Below are 22,513 nucleotides of genomic sequence, written 5' to 3'. Positions count from 1 at the left end.
TTTAAAAGTTCATCTTGACTTTAAAATGTTCATTTGTCATGAAATGTTCGGTTTCTTTTCCTGTATTTCAACAAGCATGTGACACAAAAACATATTGTAATGTGCAATAGATTTTAAAGTTAATACATGAACAATTAGTTCAAGTGTGTTTGATCATTTGAAGTCACATGCTGGTTGGAATCCAGGTTTTGCTTCCATGTTCAGTCAAAAAACAAAAGGCACTGGTAGATGGTACTCTGGCTTCAGCTAGACGGGGTTCAACTCCCTGCAGTGTCCTTGAAAATTCTTTGACTTTGACATGAAACATCAAAGTAAGTAGTCTTCCAGAAAAGATGATTCTAGAGTTATAAAGATTATTCCATGTTGATAAAGAATTGTTTAACAATTGATCAATGTATTAAATGTATATCATGTATTCTTTTCTATTAAATTGGTTGCATTGGTTTTTATTATGATTGTACCAACCTGACACTTTTTCCCCTTAAGTTTCAGATGTGAAGAAGCAGCTGCTGTTCCTGGAATTGACTTTCATGTGAAACAGAAGATTAAGCTCCAGTTGAAAAATGCTTCAACATGGGTGGGCACATGACATACAGCACAGATGAAATTACTTTCCTCTCACCCCACAGTGCAAGCAGCTTATAAAATAATAACATGAAATAAATATAAAAAGCAATCTCAATAGTGAAAAAGAGCAATGAAATGGTTAAAGTGACAGTTTAAAGTGGCAACAGTGCTAAGAGCAGTAAGTAGGTGAGTCAGAGATGGCAGGTTTTGGTGAAGGTGATGTTCTGATGCAGGAGTGAAAGGGTTCATGTGTAAGTTTGCAGCACGGAGTGGAGGGGGCAGATAGGATAGGGCAGGGAGGGAGTTGAGTTTCCTTACCCCGTTGTGGAGGAAACTGTCCTTGAGTCTGCTGGTTCTGGCCTGGAGACTTGGCAGTCTCCTCCCTGATGGCAGCAGGTTGAAGTGTCTCTGGGATGGGTGTGAGGGGTCCCCTGCAATCCGGATGGCTTTGCGTGGGGGGGGAGTAATAAATGTCCGAGAGTGAGAGGGACACCGATGATCTTCTCAGCTGTTTTCACAATGTGCTGCAGACGCGGTGCAGGCACCATACCACAAATGGTGCAGCTGGTCAGGATGCTCTCGATGGAACCCCTGTAAAAGGTCTGCATGATGGGGTGGGGGAGGAGCTCTGGCCCTCTTCAGTTTGCGGAGGAAGTACAGGCGTTGTTGGGCTTTCTTGGCCAGTGATGCAGTGTTGTGGTTCCAAGACAGGTCGTCGGAGATGTGCACCCAACTTGGTGCAGCTCACCCTTTCCACAGCAGCACCATTGATGATCAGTGGAGCGTATTGGGTGTGAGTTCTCCTGAAGTCCACAACCATCTCCTTTGTCTTCTCCACATTCAGGTGGAGATTGTTGTCTTTGCACCACAGAGCCAGCCTGCTCATCTCACTCCTGTAGGTGGTCTCATCATTGTTGTTGATGAGACCCACCACTGTTGAGTGAAGAGGTTGGAGCTTGATGTTGGTGTGCAGTCGTGAATCAGCAGAGTGAAGAGAAAGGGGCTCAGCACATATCCTTGGGGGACCCCTGTGTTCATTGTGATGGTGCTGGAGGTGTTGTTGCAGATGCAAACTGCCTGTGGTCTCCCCGTCAGAAAGTCCAGCAACCAGTGACACAGGGGGGTGTTGAGTCCAAGTTGGTCCAGCTTGTGGATGAGCTGCTGTGGGATAATGGTATTGACAGCAGAGCTGAAGTCAATGAAAGGCATTCTGACATGCCAGTCTTTTGTTTCCAGGTGGGTGAGGGCTGAATGGAGGGCTGTGGAGATGGCATCATCAGTTTTCCGTCACTGCTGTCTCTGAAGTGGTCAGCCATCCTCCTGGAGTACTCTCTCTCGGCCACCCTGATGCCACGTGACAGGTTTGCCCTGGCTGTTCTTAGACCAGCTTCATTCCCAACTCTGAAGGCAGCGTTCCGTTCCCTCCAGAGTCTGTGGACGTCTCCTGTCAGCCATGGCTTTTGGTTGGCTCAAAAGGTGATGGTTTTGGTGACCGTGACATCATCCATGAACTTCCTCATGTAGGATGTGACAGTCTCTGTGTACTCCTGGAGATCAGTGATGTTATTAACGGTGGCTGCTTGTTTGAATTTACTCCAGTCAGTGGAAGCAAAGCAGTCCTGTAGAGCCTCAGTAGATCCCTCAGGCCACACCCGAACCACCTTTTTAGCTGGTCTGATGGCTTTGACCTTTGGCCTGTATGCTGGCATTAGCATGACAGAGGTGTGGTCTGAGGCGCCCAGGTGGGGGAGGGGAAGGGCTTTGCAGGCTCCATTGTGTGGGGTGTAAACATTAGCTGCGTTTACATGGACACAAGTAATCGGAATAAACGCCCGATCGGAAGAAAAATGCGTCATGTAAACACGCCGTTCGGAATACTCTCCCTCGATCAGACTCGATCGGATCAAAATTTCTTTCCGATGGAGATAAGTGGGTTATGCTGATTGTTGATCCGATTGTTGTTCATGTAAACAGTTCATTCTGATTGTGTGTCACTACTGCTCTGGTTAAACATCATGGATAGACGGTTTTCGCTCCAGAGAAAGCTTTGGAGCACAAACAGGACCGACAGGCGACTCTGCGGACGCCCGGTGCGACGCGCGGATGCCTCACTCCGCCTTCGCCCAGCGGGCTTCTCTCCTCTCCCTTCTCTTACACCACTTGTGAGAGGGGTACCGGGGTGGAGCGCTTCGTGCCCCCTGATGTCCGGACCCTGCGTGGTCCGGGCTCAGGTGCCAGTGGACAAAGCTAACCGTGTCTCTGATCAGAGCAGCAGGACTTATAACTTTGTGTTTGAGGGGAGGGGAGGATGCTTTGTTACGTGTGGGAGGCTTCGGACTGCCATCCGTCCCGCGGCTCTGGGTTAGCGAGCTGCTTTGGGGCGGTGTGTGAGCTTTTCATAGCAGAAATGCTGCTCAGTCCTTAGAAACCATTTAAACAATCAACGTAAATGTGTGTTTCCAGTCGTGTCCTGACTAAATAAAGGCTGAAGTTATTCCCACATTTATTTGTGCAGTTGGATTTTATGTTCATCAGAGGTGAGGAGGTGGAACAGACCGACTGTCAGGTTTCTTGGCATGCACATCTCCAAGAACCTGACATGGACACTGAACACCTCCAAACTGGTGAAAAGGGCCCATCAGAGGTTTTTCTTTCTGAGGAAGCTGAGGAAGGCAGTTCTGGCTCCGGGACTTCTCAGACAGTTCTACAGGAGCACCGTGGAGAGCATCCTCTGCCAGGGCTGTACAGTGTGGTACAGCAACTGCACAACAGAGGAGAGGAGAGACCTGTCCCGGAAGGTGAAGACAGCGGAGAAAATTGTGGGAGCTGAGCTACCAGACCTAGACATGGTATACAAAGTGCGTCTACAGAGAAGAGCACGGGCCATCAGCTTGGACAGCAGCCATCCTGGACACTCCCTGTTTGTGACGCTGCAATCGGGCAAGAGGTACCAGGTTTAAAAATCAAGGACAAATAGACTGAGATGCAGCTTCTTCCCCAGAGCTGCAGTCTCCATCACCCACCCACCACCACTTTCCATCTCCCATCTTATTCATCTCAGACATCCCTCAGTACAACACACTACTGAATGTGCAATAAAGCTGTTTATTTATCATGACATTTTTATTTTAAACTTCTTAACGTATTTTTTTTTTTCTAATATTGGTTTTTATTCTTTGATGTTTACTTCTTTTTGACTGAGTGCCAACAGAATTTGCTGCAGAAATACAAAAACATTTTGCACATGTAACTGAGGCTACTGTCCAAGATGTTTTTTCCTCATGTGGGGAAGTTGATATGTCCATGGAGTTTTAAAATCACGCTCTTGGGGTTTGCATGGTTGAAGTCCCCGGCCAGGATGAGAAAGGCATCAGGGTGTACAGTCTGCTGCTCATTGATGTGCTGGTGTAGTTCATACAGAGCCTCACTCCTGTTGGTGGTGGAGCTGGGAGGGATGTATGCTGCTAACAGCAGTATGAAGCTAAATTCTCTCGGCAGGTAGAATGGCAGACATTTAATGATCATAAACTCAGCCAGTTGGGAGCAGTGTTGATAAACCACTCTGGTCCGACACCAGGCATCGCTGATGTAAACACACAGTCCTTCACCGTGGGTTTTACCCCCCTTGACGAGCATCCTGTCATCCTGGCAGCATGCTAACCCGGCTAGCTGAATGGCACAGTCCGGGACGTTGTCCGTTAGCCACGTTTCCACGAAGACAAAGACCAGTGATCGTACGTTGGCCAGCATGATTGTTGGGATAGCTGGTCGGTGAGGACTAGCCGCTAGCGTAGCATGGATGCCTCCACGCTTCCCCCTCTTTTGCTTCCTCATGCACCGCCTGTGCAAACACGTCCACTCCAACGTAGATGAAGGGTGGAGACACTTCCAAGTGTTCTTGTGGCAGATCGGCCATGAGCTGTTGTTCTACCTTTCGACGCAACTGTCGACATGTTACACATTTGTGTATAACAGATGCAATGAGTTGCTAACCTCCTATATTCCAGTACCCTGCTGTTCTGAGGGCCCTTTCCGTGAAGTGCCGACCTTGGTGCTTGACTTGTTCGTGGTATCTTCTTACCAGAAGCAGGGAAATGTGACTGTTCTTTGGCAAGATGATGGGATTTCTTTCTATTGTGTTTATTTGAGCATGTTTTAGTCTACCCTAACACAAATCAAGTCCTCTTTCAGAATGGGATTCAGGTTTACAAGTGCACTATTTTTGGGCACAGATAGTTTTGTTTTTAAGGATGTCATCTCTTGTAAGAAGAACTGTTCCTGGGGCTGTTTTGGTTATGACACGTTTAGCTTGAGTTAACTCATCAGGAGTGTGTGGGAGCTTGCAGCAGTGCCATCCTTTGCAATTGCCAAGGTTGTTTTGTTTGTATGTCTTGATTACGTGGATGAGAGTTGCTATTGCCCTGGTGAGTGAATTTATCAATGAAAACCGTTGGAAGCGTGTGGCAAGAACCATTTCTTGGCCTTGTGTCAAAAAGGTTCACTTCACTGTGTATTTCTGTGTCTGTTTCTGGATTCACAAGTTCATAAGTCTCTTTTGGGTTTGCAGGACAGAGTTTTGACTTGTACAGGAAAGCTGGTCCAGTGAACCATTTTTGTGTGTGTTAGGTGTGATGCTGGAACTGACCTGGATGCATGGTCCCCAAGGTTGTCTTGTGTGCAAACATCGAACCACTGGTCTGGTTTTGGAGACTGATGAATGCGCTGGATATGGTTGTGAATGTAGACATGGAAACAGTTGGTCTGATTGTGAACATATTCAAGCACAACTTTGCTGTCACAAAATTACTTTACTTAGTCCAATTTTAGGTATAGTTCATCTTGGATGAGGTCAGTTACTTCCAGGGCGAGTACTGCAGCACGTAGTTCCAGCCGGGGAATGGTAGGCCGAGAGATCGGAGCTAGTTTAGCTGTTCCTGAATGAAGCCCACCTTTACATCTCCTTCAACTTGAATAGTCCTGAGATACGCCACAGCTCCAAGTGAAAGTGTCTGTAGTAGTTACCCTGTTCCCGAACACATGCACCCGCATTCTATAGTCAATGATCTCTTTGGACAACAGGCTTTTAAGGTTAAACGGTTCAAAAAAGTCAGAGCAGACCAGTGAACGATGACTTTGGTCGTCCAGAATCACATACATGTTGGCTTCTTTTTCACGTTGACCTTGTTGATAAATTCTGACCAGACAAATCTTAGAGCAAGATCTACCCGTTTGCCCTGGTCCACAAACTTGAGTGCAATGTGAACTCACAGTCGCATTGGTGACGGTTTGCTCCTCCTCCCCACCGTTGTTTGTTGGGGGAGCAGGCCTTGTAGAGACTTGGGGCAGCATGCTAGCATGCATTGCGGTATTGTGGCGGTCACTGTCGCACTCTGAGCACTTTACCAGGGTTTTGCAGTACTTTGCAAGATGACTGGTTGAGGTGCAGCATTTAAAGCAGATTCCATTTTCTGTAAGAATTGTTTTCCTTTCGATGATACTTTTAGCTCTGAAAGCTCTACATTTTCTTGTTGGGTGTGAGTTGTTGTGGATGGGGCAGTTTTTCTCCAGTCCTTAGTGATTTTTCACAGGCAGATTTGTTGGTGGTTTTGCTCCTGCTGAAACACAAGTTTTGTGAACTGATATTCTGTTCCCAAAAGTCCTCACGGGTGCTTTATGTACTTTTTCATAGTTGCGTGAGAATATGAAGCTCGTGTCATTCCTTCTGCGTAGTTCATCACGATCAAACTGGTGAAATAGTCAAATGGGGGGAACTGTCCGTAGTTTCCTTCCTAGAACTTTGAGCCGACTGTGAGCCATCTTTCCTGAATCCCATGGGGAAGCTTTTCTAGTATGGGGCCAATGCCTCTAGCAGTGTCCAAGTATGCAAGCCCTGTTAAGTAAACTTCATCCTTAGTAACTTGAACTTCCATAAGCATATCACCCAAATCTCTTAACTTGGAGTATTCTTTTGCAGTTTTTCTTGGGAAATCCTCAAGTCTTTTAAACAAATCTTTTTTCTGCCACTTCAGGTGCGGCGTAGCACTCCTGGAGGCGTGCCCAGGCCTTTTCCAGATCTACACTGGGATTTCCAGCGTCCACGGACCTGATTCTTTTAACATGATTTACAGATTAAGTCCCAAGCCACTTAATTAGCAGATCCAACATTTCAATAGCTGTGAGTCCTATATCTGCAGTAGCATTGTAGAATGATGACCGCCATGCTTTGTAACTTTCAGGTCTGTCATCAAACTGGTAAAGACTTGTACTCACCAAGTCACGGCGGGCCAATTAACGAGCCAAGTTTCCAGCTTCAGATGTTATGCTGGGAGGAGTGGTGATACCTTCTGGGTCATATGATGGTGAAGCTGCGTTTAGTGGAAGACCATCAAAGTAATGAGTTGTCTTTGGCTTTGTCTGACATCCTCTTTTCTCGTGGCTGCTGTTTTCGTGATCTTTTTGGCCGGCATCCTGAGCATGCCATTTAATAAAACTTTGATCCAAACTAGGTCCTCTGGATTGTGGAGCTGTGGGTATGTGGCTTTCTTGTGACTGGAGCTGAACTTGTTTTTCAACATTTATTTCCTTTTCCAATTTTCTTGAGCAAATGAATCTGATTCGTCTGATTCCAGTTCCTCAGCTGCTTCTAATGTCTCTGCTTGTGCAATGGATGCAGCAGCCTCTCTTTGGAATTACTTTAACTCTGCTTCTAACTTTGCTTTGCTTAACTGTAGCTCTGCTTCTTTAGCTGCCCTTTCTACTTTAAGCTTAACTTCTTTTCCAGCATATGAAGCCCTTGCCTTTGCTGCTTCTGCTTGAGCATGTGCCCGAATAACTGCACTAGATGCAGAGGAGAGAGAGCTTTTTGTGGTTTTTGATGCTTTTTCTGACTTAGCTGCTTCCTTTTTGTCATCCATCTTCATTTCGTCAAACTCCCGATTTTCTTCACCTTTTCACTAAACTATCACTATACTATACTATACTGTAAAGTAACTTTCAGCTAGACAGCCATCTAAACTTTACTCCAACATAAAACAAAATGTGTCCTCTTTGAAGGTGGTTTAATTAACAAGCTTGTAAACTGGTGTACAAGTGGAATTTTAAAAAATACAGAAATAAAAACAGTCAAATAGCAGTCCTTTTAAATAACATTAAACAAAAAAAAATCCAGCATTTTAGCCTTCATGAAACACACACAATATGCCAAACAGCACACATCCAGCATTGTGTTTAACTTAAAAACTTATCAGTCAGATTTAAATAATTAAAAATTCCTAAAACTCCTTTAAACCCAAAAAATACCTACAGGTGTTGCTTATAGGGGATCAACCAAAAGTTCAGCGGATTTCGAATGCAAAAACCTCAGCTCTCAGCATCAACCAGCGTTTTTTCCTCCACTAATATGCATTCCAGCACGTCCGGCTGATGTGACTTCGCCAAAATAAAAGTGGCGGTTTCATAATAAAAGTCTCTGTACAAATATACCTGAAAAACTTGACTGAAAGGCAGAACAGCTGTAAACATTACCGTGATTCAATGATGACATCATTGAGTGATGACATCATTCAATGATTACATCATCAAATAATGACATAGAGTAATGACATTAGATGATGTCCTTATTTGGTAACATTATATCATATCAACAAATAATGACATCATGTAATGATGTCATTTTGCATCATGGCATGATGGGATTTAAATGCATGAATACTCCCCAGAGTTCAGCATTCCTTCACTTCAATAGCAGCCAGAGAAATCAGTGATCAAAAATGATGCAACAGGAAGAAACCGTTACAAGAGACTGGGCTTATATTGTTGAGAATGAGAGTGACATTGTCTTGGATGACGACTTTTATAACATGATTGTCTTCCCAGAGGAAAGTTCCAGAGAGGACACGAGTATGGAGTCTCCCATCCCTCAAGACAATTTATCTCAAACCTCTGATGGTGACAGGACATTTAGTCAGAGTGACTTTGAAGGTGATCTGGAGTTCTACAACACTATGTCACCTGACAATAGCTACAGCGATGAGCAGACCGATGAGCACAGTCTGGACTCTCCCACCCCCAGAGAATATCCATTTGGACCCTCTGATTCTGACAGTATAGATAGCGAGGAGGAAAATTCAAGTGATTCTGATTCAGAAGACTTCCAAGAAGACTCAACATCAGTGGAGTCTGACGGAGAAACTGATGTCAACGATCTTGATGGATTGATCTCACAGCGCAACAAGTTAAAAAGCTGTTTAGCTAAGAGGGAAAAGAACATCGCAAAGAAGCTGAACCTCATAAAGAAATATGAGCAGGAGGCACTTAAGGCTCAGGAAGATTGGATGTTTTCTGAAAAAAGTATTGAGCTGGAGCGTCACATTAGACAAGAGAGTAGAAAGGAAATCAGAGAACTTGAGGAGAAGATCCAAAATGTGACAGAATTCCTCAAGGGTGAAAAGAAACCAAGCTACTCAGAGGGTTACAAGACAGTTTTAGAAGAGACAGAAATGGTAACAAAACAACTGCTTAAAATCAACAGTTTAAATTTACAAAAGGAAGATCAAATTGGAAAACAAAAGGAGAAAAGAGAAACTCTTGAAACGCAGTTGGTAGAGATGGTCTTTCTGTCCAACTCTGCAACCAATAGAATCAGCAACCAAACAGAGACAGTTGTGTGTGCACCTCAGCAGAAAGCATCATCACAGACGGAGTTTGATAGACCTGAAAGTGCCTCTGGATTGAACCAAAAAACAGACTCAGCTTGTTTTCAATCACAAGAAAGTATTTTTACTATTGGAGCTGCACCTAAGAAAACAACCAATGGGAGAAGAAAAAATCAGACCATTAGCCCCAAAGCAAAGCCGGACGTCTCTTCTCAACTGCTGCACACACTGAAAGTGAATCCACCACATCAGTTCAGTTGGGTTCCATCAGAAGAAGCGGCCGTTAAAGTCAGCAGCCAGGCTAAATCACGTGGGTGTGCACCTCAGGAAAAGTCTTGTGAACAACAAAGTTCTTTTACAAAGAAAGACTCGGCATCGGACAAACTAAAAGCCTTATTGTTGTTAGAACCTCAGAGGACTATCTTTACCATTGGAGCTGCACCTAAGAAAACCACCAATAGAAGAAAAAATCAGACCATTTGCCCCAAAGCAAAGCCGGACGCCTCTTCTCAACTGCTGGACACACTGAAAGTGAATCCACCACATCAGTTCAGTTGGGTTCCATCAGAAGAAGCGGCCGTTAAAGTCAGCCGCAAGACATGCAGCAATAATTAGGTGTAAATATTAGATAACATTAGCTTGTAGGAAAACTACTATTGTAGTAGATAAACGTTGATCAGATCCACATAAAATTCAATTTCATGAAGTATTTAGCATTAAACACTTTTAAAAGGTGTGTCATGTTTTTTAATAAATGTATATTTAATTATTTGATATTAAAAATGTTAGTGTGTTTTACTATGATATATGTAAGTTGTCTTTATTTTATTTTAAAGATTTATTTTTTATTTGGAAGTAGAGAAACAAGTCTTCAGTTGATAAATATTTGTACGTCTTTAATTTTATATATTGGGATTTATTTTTTTATTTAGTTTCTGTTATTTTTGGGTTTTATTTGTTTCTTTTTTTCTTTATTAATGGTATAATTTCTCAACCTTCCAATAAACAAAAATTATTCTATTATAACTGCACTGTTTTCATTTAGTTATTTTATTTCTGTTTGACTTGTACCTTTGTTCAGTTTCTCTTGATCTTTGTTTTAAAAAGTATAAATATAACAATTAAAAATATAAATTTACATACAAATATGTATATATTGTCTTAGACAAAACAACTAGAAAGATAGACTCATAAATACATCTCCATACAGAGATTGCTTTACAGAAAAATATTGTGATACATTAAATGTATAAAAAAAATATATAGAAAGATAAAGTTGTTAAACAAAATATGAAAAGAGATGAATAGACAAACATACAAATATATATGCATAGCCTTCAGTAAACTACCACTTTAAAGGTGTGGAGGGGTTTGGGAGCTCCGGTGATCCTAGGAGCAATGATGTCTGGGGCTAAAGCCCCTGCTGTTGTCACCGATAGCAGACAGCTTCTTCAAAGCTTCTTCATGAGAAAGCTACATGAACTTCTGATAATGTTGTCTGAATTGAAGCCACTCCAGCCCCACTGTTACATCCATTTGAATGCATGCTGCTATGTAAAAAGGGATGAATGTGTAACATAAAGACAAAACAAACAAACCCGTCTGGGCTTGGATGGGGGGGTGCGTGGTGGGGGGGTGGGGTGGCGGTCTGGCTTGGCTTGGGGGTGTGGTTCCTTTGCCTGTGCTGGGGGGGGTTGGCGGGGGCCCTGCTTGGGGGGGGGGGGGGGCAGCGGCGCTGGATGTGCTACCCGTCTACACCTTGGGTTGGGATCAGCCGTTTCACTGGCTCTGGGACGGGACAGGACAACCCTCTTGGGACCCCTGGTCGCTCTGGGGGTCATCTGCTTCGGCTGCGGGGTCTGGAGTGGGGGGGCTTGTTGGCCCTGTCCTGTGGGGGGGGCGTTCTGGGGGGGAGGGGGAGCCCACTATTGGTACGGGACCTTGGGGTATTGACGGGTTGGGGTTTCCGCTGAGGCAATCGGCGGTTACCCCGGCCGGTTGGCTGCCTCGGTCCCGTCGAAGCCTGACCGGAGCTCTTCTAGGGCCGGCGCTTGGGGGTGGGGGCCTGGGCTTGCTCCGGGGGGCCGGCGCTTTCTGGCTCCTCTCTCTCTGTGTGGGGTGGGTGGTGCTGGGCCGGGGGTGTCGGCGCCTCCGGGGATGGGGCCCCTGGTTGTTCCCTGCCTGCTGCCGTGAGGTGTTGGGGGTTCCGGCTGCCGCTGCTGCTGCGGTGGGGGTCTTGCTCTGGGGATGGCTGGGCACTCTCCCTCCTTTTCACATTCCACCGTCCATTTTAGAAAAACATAAACACTCACCTGAGCACAGGTGTTAGCTCACCTTTGCACTAACAGTTTGCATGATTGAATGAATGAAAGATTTCACACCAGTTGGTTTAAAGGCATAAGTATGCGTGTGTGAACACTATCGGTTTTGTGTACATGTTGACATGTGGACATTTTTTTCAGCCAGCAGGTGTGTTGATAACATTTGAGTGCGTGTGTGGACAGCCACTGCCCTTTTTGTACTACATTTGAACCTTACCGTAATGATAAACAACCAGTAAACTTGTTGCTTTATGCTGCTTCATGGTCTTATCCCCCCCTCCTATTATCACCCTCCTACCCTCCCCCCCCCCTCTCTCTCTAACATCCCTCTCTCTTCTTCCCTTCTTTCCTTTTCCGTCCGGTCCAACACCAAAGATTTTCAAACATGATCGAAATTAATAAAGTTTGGCCTCAATTACAAAAGGGGTTTATTCAGACATACCTCTGGTTTGTCTGAAGATTTAATAACCCCTGTTGTTAAAGTAAAATATGTCCAACACAAGAGGCCCTCAGCTCTCATCTGCCTGCCTAGCTGTTGGACAGGACAAGTTAAGAAAAAATAAATAAATAAATAAATAAATAAACAAACCTGTGAGGGGTCAGCAATAAATGGCAGCTAGGCTGTTTATTACAAGTATGGCACCAACAAAAAGGGATAATAAAACATGGACACAAATGAAGGGGGGTTAGTAATTAACATATTAGAAAGCCCGGCTATTTCAACAAGGAAAGATCTGGGAGATCTGTGAATCTTGGAGTAACTTTAGCTTTCTTTGATAACAGATGATTATTTTAAGGGCCAAAGGTAAGTTGTTGAGTTTTTCTCTTTTAATGCATGAGTTCATTTTAAAAGTTCATCTTGACTTGAAAATGTTCATTTGTCATGAAATGTTCGGTTTCTTTTCCTGTATTTCAACAAGCATGTGACACAAAAACATATTGTAATGTGCAATAGATTTTAAAGTTAATACATGAACAATTAGTTCAAGTGTGTTTGATCATTTGAAGTCACATGCTGGTTGGAATCCAGGTTTTGCTTCCATGTTCAGTCAAAAAACAAAAGGCACTGGTAGATGGTACTCTGGCTTCAGCTAGACGGGGTTCAACTCCCTGCAGTGTCCTTGAAAATTCTTTGACTTTGACATGAAACATCAAACTAAGTAGTCTTGCAAGAAAGATATAGAGTTATGTGTTTGTGGAGGAAGTACAGACATTGTTGGGCTTTCTTGGCCAGTGATGCAGTGTTGTGGTTCCAAGACAGGTCAACAGAGAGATGTGCACCCCCAGGAACTTGGTGCAGCTCACCCTTTCCACAGCAGCACCACTGATGATGAGTGGAGCGTGCTGGGTGTGAGTTCTCCTCAAGTCAAACAATCAACGTAAATGTGTGTTTCCAGTCGTGTCCTGACTAAATAAAGGATGACGTTATTCCCACATTTTTATGTGCAGGTGGATTTTATGTTCATCAGAGGTGAGGAGGTGGAACAGACCGACTGTCAGGTTTCTTGGCATGCACATCTCCAAGAACCTGACATGGACACTGAACACCTCCAAACTGGTGAAAAGGGCCTATCAGAGGTTGTTCTTCCTGAGGAAGCTGAGGAAGGCAGATCTGGCTCCGGGACTTCTCAGACAGTTCTACAGGAGCACCGTGGAGAGCATCCTCTGCCAGGGCTGTACTGTACAGTGTGGTACAGCAACTGCACAGCAGAGGAGAGGAGAGACCTGTCCCGGGAGGTGAAGACAGCGCAGAGAATTGTGGGAGCTGAGCTCCCAGACCTAGACATGGTATACAAAGTGCGTCTACAGAGAAGAGCACGGGCCATCAGCTTGGACAGCAGCCATCCTGGACATTCCCTGTTTGTGCCGCTGCAATCGGGCAAGAGGTACCAGGTTTTAAAATCAAGGACAAATAGACTGAGATGCAGCTTCTTCCCCAGAGCTGCAGTCTCCATCACCCCCCCACCACCACTTTCCATCTCCCATCTTATTCATCTCAGACATCCCTCAGTACAACACACTACTGAATGTGCAATAAAGCTGTTTATTTTTCATGACATTTTTATTTAAAACTTCTTAACGTATTTTTTATTTTCTAATATTGGTTTTTATTCTTTGATGTTTACTTCTTTTTGACTGAGTGCCAACAATATTTGCTGCAGGAATATAATAACATTTTGCACATGTAACTGAGGCTACTGTCCAAGATGTTTTTTCCTCATGTGGGGAAGTTGATATGTCCATGGAGTTTTAAAATCACGCTCTTGGGGTTTGCATGGTTGAAGTCCCCGGCCAGGATGAGAAAGGCATCAGGGTGTGCTGTCTGCTGCTCATTGATGTGCTGGTGTAGTTCATACAGAGCCTCAATCCTGTTGGTGGTGGAGCTGGGAGGGATGTATGCTGCTAACAGCAGTCTGGTAGAATGGCAGACATTTAATCATCATAAACTCAGCCAGTGGGGAGCAGTGTTGATAAACCACCGGGTCCGACACCAGGCATCGCTGATGTAAACACACAGTCCTTCACCGTGGGTTTTACCCCCCTTGACGAGCATGCTGTCAGCCCGGCAGCATGCTAACCCGGCTAGCTGAATGGCACAGTCCGGGACGTTGTCCGTTAGCCACATTTCCACGAAGACAAAGACCAGTGATCGTACGTTGGCCAGCATGATTGTTGGGATAGCTGGTCGGTGAGGACTAGCCGCTAGCTTAGCATGGATGCCTCCACGCTTCCCCCTCTTTTGCTTCCTCATGCACCGCCTGTGCAAACATGTCCACTCCAACGTAGATGAAGGGACGAGACACTTGCAAGTGTTCTTGTGGCAGATCGGCCATGAGCTGTTGTTCTACCTTTTGACGCAACTGTCGACATGTTACACATTTGTGTATAACAGATGCAATGAGTTGCTAACCTCCTAAATTCCAGTACCCTGCTGTTCTGAGGGCCCCTTCAGTGAAGTGCCGACCTTGGTGCTTGACTTGTTCGTGGTATCTTCTTACCAGAAGCAGGGAAATGTGACTGTTCTTTGGCAAGATGATGGGATTTCTTTCTATTGTGTTTATTTGAGCATGTTTTAGTCTACCCTAACACAAATCAAGTCCTCTTTCAGAATGGGATTCAGGTTTACAAGTGCACTATTTTTGGGGACAGATAGTTTTGTTTTTAAGGATGTCATCTCTTGTAAGAAGAACTGTTCCTGGGGCTGTTTTGGTTATGACATGTTTAGCTTGAGTTAACTCATCAGGAGTGTGTGGGAGCTTGCAGCAGTGCCATCCTTTGCAATTGCCAAGGTTGTTTTGTTTGTATGTCTTGATTACGTGGATGAGAGTTGCTATTGCCATGGTGAGTGAATTTATCAATGAAAACCGTTGGAAGCGTGTGGCAAGAACCATTTCTTGGCCTTGTGTCAAAAAGGTTCACTTCACTGTGTATTTCTGTGTCTGTTTCTGGATTCACAAGTTCATAAGTCTCTTTTGGGTTTGCAGGACAGAGTTTTGACTTGTACAGGAAAGCTGGTCCAGTGAACCATGTTGTGTGTGTTAGGTGTGATGCTGGAACTGACCTGGATGCATGGTCCCCAAGGTTGTCTTGTGTGCAAACATTGAACCACTGGTCTGGTTTTGGAGACTGATGAATGCGCTGGATATGGTTGTGAATGTAGACATGGAAACAGTTGTTCTGATTGTGAACATATTCAAGCACAACTTTGCTGTCACAAAATTACTTTACTTAGTCCAATTTTAGGTATAGTTCATCTTGGATGAGGTCAGTTACTTCCAGGGCCAGTACTGCAGCACGTAGTTCCAGCCGGGGAATGGTAGGCCGAGAGATCGGAGCTAGTTTAGCTGTTCCTGAATGAAGCCCACCTTTACATCTCCTTCAACTTGAATAGTCCTGAGATACGCCACAGCTCCAATGGCTTTGACAGAGGCGTCAGAGAACACACACAGTTCTTTATGTTCGGCTTTGGAGAGTGATGTTGGAATATATGGTCTTGGAAAATGTAACCTTTTAAAATTGTGCAAAGAGTCTCTCCATAACTCCCACTCTTTGTGCTTTTCTTCTGGGAGGGGAGCATCCCATTCAAACTTGTCAGCACAGAACTCTCTCAACAGATGTTTTCCTTCAATGATTAGAGGAGCGAACATGCCTAGAGGATCGAAAGCACTGTTCACTATCGACAAAACCCCTCTGCGAGTGAAATTTTTTTTTCTTCAGATGCTTTGAAAGTGAAAGTGTCTGTAGTAGTTACCCACAGCAGACCCAAGCTGCGTTGTACAGGTGCAGCTTCCCCGCTGAGGTCCAGGTCTTTGAGGACTGCTCAATCTTCCGGTGCAAATGCTTGCAAAACAGTGTCACTGTTTGAAGCAAACTTGTGCAGTCTCAAATTTGATTCGCTGAGGGAAGCTTGGGTTCTCTTGAGGAGGCTAATGCCTTCCTCGTCTCTTCGTGTATGAGCCCATCATCAACATAAAAATGGCGCTCAACAAACTTAACTGTGTCTGGTCCGTGTTTGTGTGCACCTTCTTGGATGGCTTTCCTGAGTCCGTAGATGGCCACAGAGAAAGATAAGCTGTTCCCGAACAAATGCACCCGCAATCTATAGTCAATGATCTCTTTGGCCATATCATTTTCTCTGTGCCACAAAAATCTCAGATAGTGCCGGTTATCACTGCAAACAAGGAAACAAGGAAACTATGGGGCGCCGAATGTAAAAATTAACCTCATGAAAATTTTGTGTCACTTTTACCACATTTAGACATTTCTTTCCATTTATGCTGCATTTATATCACATTTTGTCTATATTTATCGCATTTTGTCTATATTTATCACCAATAAAAAAACAATCTGTGACTTGAGGATATGTACTTTTAGAGGTTAAAATTAAATCTAAATATTAATGATAAATAATAAATATTAATGTATATGTAAATAATAAATGTAAATATTAAATCGAAACACATACCTAAATCCCAAACGTAAATATAAATGTTAAATGTATATGTTATATCTAAATGTAAACCTAAATGTTAAATGTAAATGTTAAATATAAATCTAAATATAAATGTAAATGTTAAAAATAAATGTTAAATATATATCTAAATGTTACATTTAAATGTATATGTGTAATGTAAATGTTATATCTAAATATAAATATTAAATCAAAGACTAAATAGCAGTATAAATGTTAAATGTGATTATTAAATGTAAACCTAAATATTAAATGCAAATGAAAATCTAAATGTTAAATGCTAAATTTAAATGTATATCTAAATGTTAAATCTAAATGGTAAATCTAAATCTAAATATTAAATGTAAATGTTAACTCTAAATGTAAATGTTAAATACAAATTTTATATCTAAATATAAATGTTAAATCTAAATATAAATCTAAATATAAATGTTAAATGTAAATGTTAAATGTAAATGTTAATATCAAAAGTAAATGTAAATCCAAATGTTAAATGTAAATGTAAATGTTAAATATAAATGTAAATGTTAAATGTAAACGTAAATCTAAATGTTCCGCCTAAATGTTAAATATAAATGTTGACTTTAAATGTTTGGGAAATATGCTAATGTGGCCACGCCCCTCACCGAATAGAGCGGTCCTTGTTCAGACGAAAGTTGAACCTTAATCATGGCAAACTCTTTGAGACCTGAGGATATTGAAAGGGCCGTTGTTTCAGGAGTGCGAGCTGCATTGCAAGGTGTCCTGGCACCTACACCTGCTGCTGCAAATCTGGTAAGTGGAAAAGTTAAATAAAATAAAATAGTTCTATAATACTATTATGTGGAAACGGATTTTTAGCTAGCTAAACAGCTAGTCTTTCCAAGCTAGTCTTAATTTTTTTTAGCTAACAAATGGCTAACGTTATCAAGGCATCTTTTGACATTACAGTGTAATAATTGTAGAAAATGTATGTTTTAATATTTTATTCTTCATTATGTTATAGCTTTATCTTTAGTGTGAAGTGAACTCATTTTGAACTCAACAGGACTTATTCTCCAGTGACCTTCACTTGTGCTTTGTAGTTGCAGCAGCAACTAGGACTTCTTTGTGCAAATCTAGGAGTTTCCAGAGACGCAATAAATATGTCATGGACTACATTTCTACTATCTGGGTTGAACACCTTATCCTTGGGAAAGTGTTCAGGTTCGTGTTCTCATGTGGAGGATGAAGCTGACCTCTGATCTCGTGCCTGCGATGGAGTATTCGTTTGGCTGGTATGATTTACTTTGGACCAGAGGAGGACTCCTTTTGATCATGGATTGTGTGCGCCGGTGAATGGCCCCTACCCCTGGAAAGGCGGAGCGGATCTGGACTTTGCAACCTTCAGCTATTGGCCGGTGGAAGCACGAGGGATACCGGCTGACGAATCAGAGTGTTCCGGGGCGGAGGACCAGCGGCCATGATCTTTCCGGAAGGCGGAGATTCAAACACATCTTAAAAAGACTGGTTTTAAAGTTTTCCATTGTTCTTAGGAAAATCTACGAGTAATTCGCATGTAACTTGTGCGTCAGTAGATCTTTACTTGAGAATCCAGATATATCTGCATTAATGTTTTAAACTGTGGTTTAGAACTATTGTCAGGGAAATAAACTCCGTGTATTTTTAAACCGGTTGAATCCTTGTTTGTTTTACCACTCTCGACTATCGAACACGCATGGATGGAAAGAACTCAAAAACAGACGAATCTCTTTCCTTGTAACTTCCTTGACACATAGTGATGAAAGATATCTCTGAGTAGGCCTGCTATGTATGTCTGTGGTATTTTTATGCCACTTTACATCACTGAAACTCTAAATGAAAAAAAGAAAATTGGCGGGAGGGGGGTCTTTTTATTTATTGCTTGTCTTCTTTCTCATTACAGATCTTTCTTATTTGCTAAAATCTGCTACAATCACTTATTTTCAATGTAAACTTTCTCTGTTCCATGCGCCTACTCTACAGGTTAACACATCATCACCATCCACAAGATCTGCCGCTTCACACAGACCGGTAAGACTGTCATCAGTTGTTTTCTTCCATTGAGTACAGTGATTACATTTTTTACAACTGCTGTTTTTTATTTTTATAGTTTAGTGTTTAACTGATTTTTAAAATGTAACAAAACATCCATATGATTGTTCTTCTACCACCGCCCACCTCAGGTCAACACTCTGCCGCCACCCATAGCATCCACAAGTTCAACCACATCTGTAGGGGCTGGCACACCCCAGAGATTGGTAAGAACTGAATGACTTATTTACTTTTAATGAGTATAATTACAATCAATTTTGTTGTGAAAATGTACCTTTTAATATGTTTTTTTTATTTGTTCGGCGAACAGATTATTTTTTGTTACCAAATATATATTTCCTGTTTATATGAGTTCTGTAAGTTTATATCAGAGATGGGCAAACTTTTCGACTCATGGGCAATAGATGGTGTGGAGTGTTTTGGGAATCTGCATCATAATAGAAAGAAATAACTTAGAATATGGACGAAAACATGCTTTAACCTTGATTAAAACTTTATGTCTTTAAAACAGGTTTTATTTCAAAGCTTTGGCTTTTGTTCTCATGTTTGTGCAAATTGCACCCAAGGGTGGATGTCCGTCAGAGAAACAGGCAAAATTAGAGAAATTATGATGATTAAAAAAAAAGACTTTCAGACTTGGAAAACATGCGCAAATGTCTGAAAAAAACATCTTCCAACACCACATGAATGCCCAATAACTTTCTGCTCCTACAAAAAGATCAATGAATTCATATGGGTAGATACCAGGGAAAATAAAACAGTAAGGATAATTAGTATAAGTAATTACAATTTGGCAGGCTTGATTAATCGTTTTTAGCGATGCATATGGCCACCGTGCCTAAGTTTGCCCACCCCTGGTTTATACCTTAGTAATGACTGCTGCTGACCCATTTGGGCAGCCGTGGTGCAGCGGTAGGACGGTCGACCCATGATCATAAGATTAAAGGTTAGATTCTCGCCCATGTGTCGAAGTGTCCTTGGGCAAGACGCTGAACCCCACCTTGCCTCTGGTGGGAGGTTGGCGCCAGTGTTCGGCAGCGGAGCCGCCATCAGTGTGTGAATGTGTGTGTGACTGGGTGAATGGAACTGTGACTGTAAAGCGCTTTGGGCCTTCGAAAGAGGGTAGAAAGCGCTATATAAGTATTTTCCATTAACTTCGATCTAGTTTTGTTAAATTGTAAGTATAAATCTTGTGTCCTCTCTTCTTAACAGGTTCCTTTTCCATCATATTTTCAATCAAGAAGAGGTCGATCAGGATATCAGCAAAGAAAAAATGTGAAAACGTTTACAAAAGACGTTGTATGTTTGCCATTTTCTCCAAGGGAATCAGTTTTCGTCATACCTAGAGGAGAAAACAGAAGTCGCTTGGCTCAAGCTGGTCTAATTGGAAAAATTTCCTTTACCACCGAGTGGTCTGAAGATCAGCTCAGAGAAGAAATTTCTGCTATCTTCAGAGGAGCATTTGGCATCTCCGAGCATGATGTTTTCCCTTTTCAGTTCTTGAGCACAATAAAAGGGTGCAAAAAATTAATGAAGCCCAATGTCACACCCAACTTTCCCTGGGGGGGGGAAAGAAGTTTCTTCTGTTTGCTCAAATACCTGTCTTTACATTATGGCTGAAATGGAATTGCCAACACAGGTGAGCTTGATTATGATAGTACTGGTAAACCTTTTTCATGTAATATTATTTGCATGCGATTTTTGTTAAAATTATTTAAATATGAACATAACTAAGCACAGCATCATCTTTACATGTGACACTTTTTATTGTTGTAAATTGTTTTTGCAATCACAAATTAACTTTGAACATTTAGTCATGCTTGTAATGTCTAAATTACAATTTATATGCTTTTAAAATTGCTTTCTTACACAAAATTTCCACATCTTATCATTCAGCATAGAGTTTTTGACACGGATGACAGTGACTTTGAAAGTCCAACTTTTCAGAGGAGAGGTGGGTAGTTTCAAGGTTAAGTTTATCAACCTGTATTCCATCCAACCCCCATGTTACATCAGCAATCCCACACTACCTGATTGATTTTGATCAACGTATTGGTCATTTCCAGAGTGTCGTTTGCATCCTTTTTTTTTCCAACTATCATTTCATAATGTGTCTTCTGCTCAATCTGTTCCATTTAGATCTTGAGACATTGGAGCAATCTAATGTTGACGGTCAATATGAACCAATGGAGGCAGATGCCACAAATCGAGAACATGAGACCGAACAAGGAGGCACTCGTTTCTCTGATTTCATGTATGTTTTATACTGGATTTGTTAGAAAAACCAGTTCATTTACATTTTTTTCGTCCAATTTAGCTTTTTCTTCTTCTTTTTGAATTTCTTTTCAAGACCACTTGATTTTGAAGAAGAGGAGGCAGTCGAGGAAGCCATCAGACGCAGTTTGGAAGAAGAAACTGTCCAGGTTCCACAAGAGTCGAGGTTTTAATTATTTCAGTATTACATTTAATTAGCCGAAGAAATGTGTGGACATCTGCGATCCGACAATTCAGGCAACCAAGATTTGTTGAAAGCACCGATATGCTGTATGTAACATTTGCCAGTGATGAAAACACCACAGAAGATGCAGAAGATCTTGGAGGTCCCCGTCGAGAATTCTTTCGCTTGCTTGTTAAAGCAATTTTCCAAGAAAGTGGGGCATTTGAGGGTGAATTCTTTTTTATTTTTCATTAGTTAAATGAGAGATTGAAGTTAATAACAGACTGCATAGATAATTTTCGTTTAATAAAATTAAGTTTGTTTAAAGCTGACATGAACATATTTTATTTGATCTGCAGAGTCCCCCAATGGCTTCATTCCAAGACTAAATGTTTCACATGTCCAAAATCGAGTCTACCGCACTATTGGTCAGATTATGTCTACCATCATTGTCCAAGGTGGAGAATGTCCTGCTCTCCTTTCCTCTGTTGTCTTGGACTACCTGCTGACTGGACGTATGTTCGACATCCGCGTTTCTCCAGAGGATGTTGCCGATGTGGAACTTAGAGACAGCCTCAAGACAGTATGTTTATGAAAGTGGTTAAACTCTAATAATTTTATCATTCATTTTCTAACTATTTTTCTATGTAAAGTGTCAGGGAAGGTGTTGGCAATTAAAATACAAATTGATGACATTTCATAAACACATATTTTCTCCATCTGACATTTTAAGATTGATCAAGCAACAACTGATGATGATCTGCAACGAGCAATAGAATCCTGTGAGTCATGGAGGTACCAAATTGAAGGTCATCCAAACCCTGTTACCATGGACAACAAGGATGCATTTGTTAAAAATGCTATAATTTTCCATGTTCTACTACAACGAAAGAGCTGCTACGATCAGTTAGCTGAGGGGTTGGAATGTGATGAGGTAAGTCTAGGCTGACGTTCTTTAGTGTCTGGTTTGTAGGTAAAAGTTGATCAGAAATAAATAAAAATAACTAGATGTTATGTTTTTACAGCTCCTACCACTTCTGAAAGAGAACCTTCCCCTTCGGGTTCTTTTAGAGATGCCCAAGGTTCGCAGTGATCTTACAGCAGATGTGGTTGCTACCCTTCTGAAGCCCAGCTACTCCGTTCTAGGAAGTAACAAACGACCAAAAGAAGAGCTGATGGTGGTTAAGTTCAGAGATTTCCTGAATAGTGTTCAAGGTAAAATAAATAAAGCAGACAAGCCACAATTTGCTCTAATTTGCACTAAGACCTAAAGTCTTATACATTTTTTTTTCTTTTAAATGCTGATTTTCTGTAAGCATTACATTTTAGCTACTGCTGGCATATTTAATTATCATTTTGGAAATTTTAATTTTTCTTTTTAGTATACAAAATTACGAAGGTATGGAATTATATTCAATTCAATAGAAAAATTTTTTTAATATGGTTCCAAATAAAGTGAATAATTTGTCTAAAAAATTTCAGGTAAGGGAAAATGTGGAGTTTAAAAAAT

General features: G+C 42.0%; 2 long non-coding RNA genes across 3 annotated transcripts; both read left to right on the top strand.

Moving 5' to 3' along the window:
- The first annotated feature begins 17,059 nt into the window (after positions 1–17,059).
- On the top strand, positions 17,060–18,783 carry LOC111948187 (uncharacterized). Its single transcript, XR_002874130.2, has 3 exons — positions 17,060–17,288; positions 18,498–18,545; positions 18,698–18,783. It is a non-coding gene; the product is annotated as an uncharacterized LOC111948187 (long non-coding RNA).
- A 975-nt stretch (positions 18,784–19,758) lies between these two features.
- Positions 19,759–22,260, top strand: LOC110017660 (uncharacterized). Of its 2 annotated transcripts, XR_013659053.1 has the most exons (7): positions 19,759–20,205; positions 20,463–20,520; positions 20,706–20,820; positions 20,917–21,232; positions 21,363–21,586; positions 21,737–21,937; positions 22,029–22,260. It is a non-coding gene; the product is annotated as an uncharacterized LOC110017660 (long non-coding RNA). The 2 variants fall into 2 exon arrangements; XR_013659052.1 differs by lacking the exon at positions 19,759–20,205 and having other exon boundaries at positions 20,261–20,520; positions 22,029–22,258.
- The last annotated feature ends 253 nt before the right edge of the window (positions 22,261–22,513 follow it).

The sequence above is a fragment of the Oryzias latipes genome, chromosome 11, assembly GCF_053564925.1.
Source record: "Oryzias latipes strain Hd-rR chromosome 11, Olatipes_Hd-rR_3.1".
Taxonomy (NCBI): Eukaryota; Metazoa; Chordata; class Actinopteri; order Beloniformes; family Adrianichthyidae; genus Oryzias; species Oryzias latipes.
Note: the sequence above shows the minus strand (reverse complement) of the source record. Positions and strands in the feature narration are given on the sequence as shown.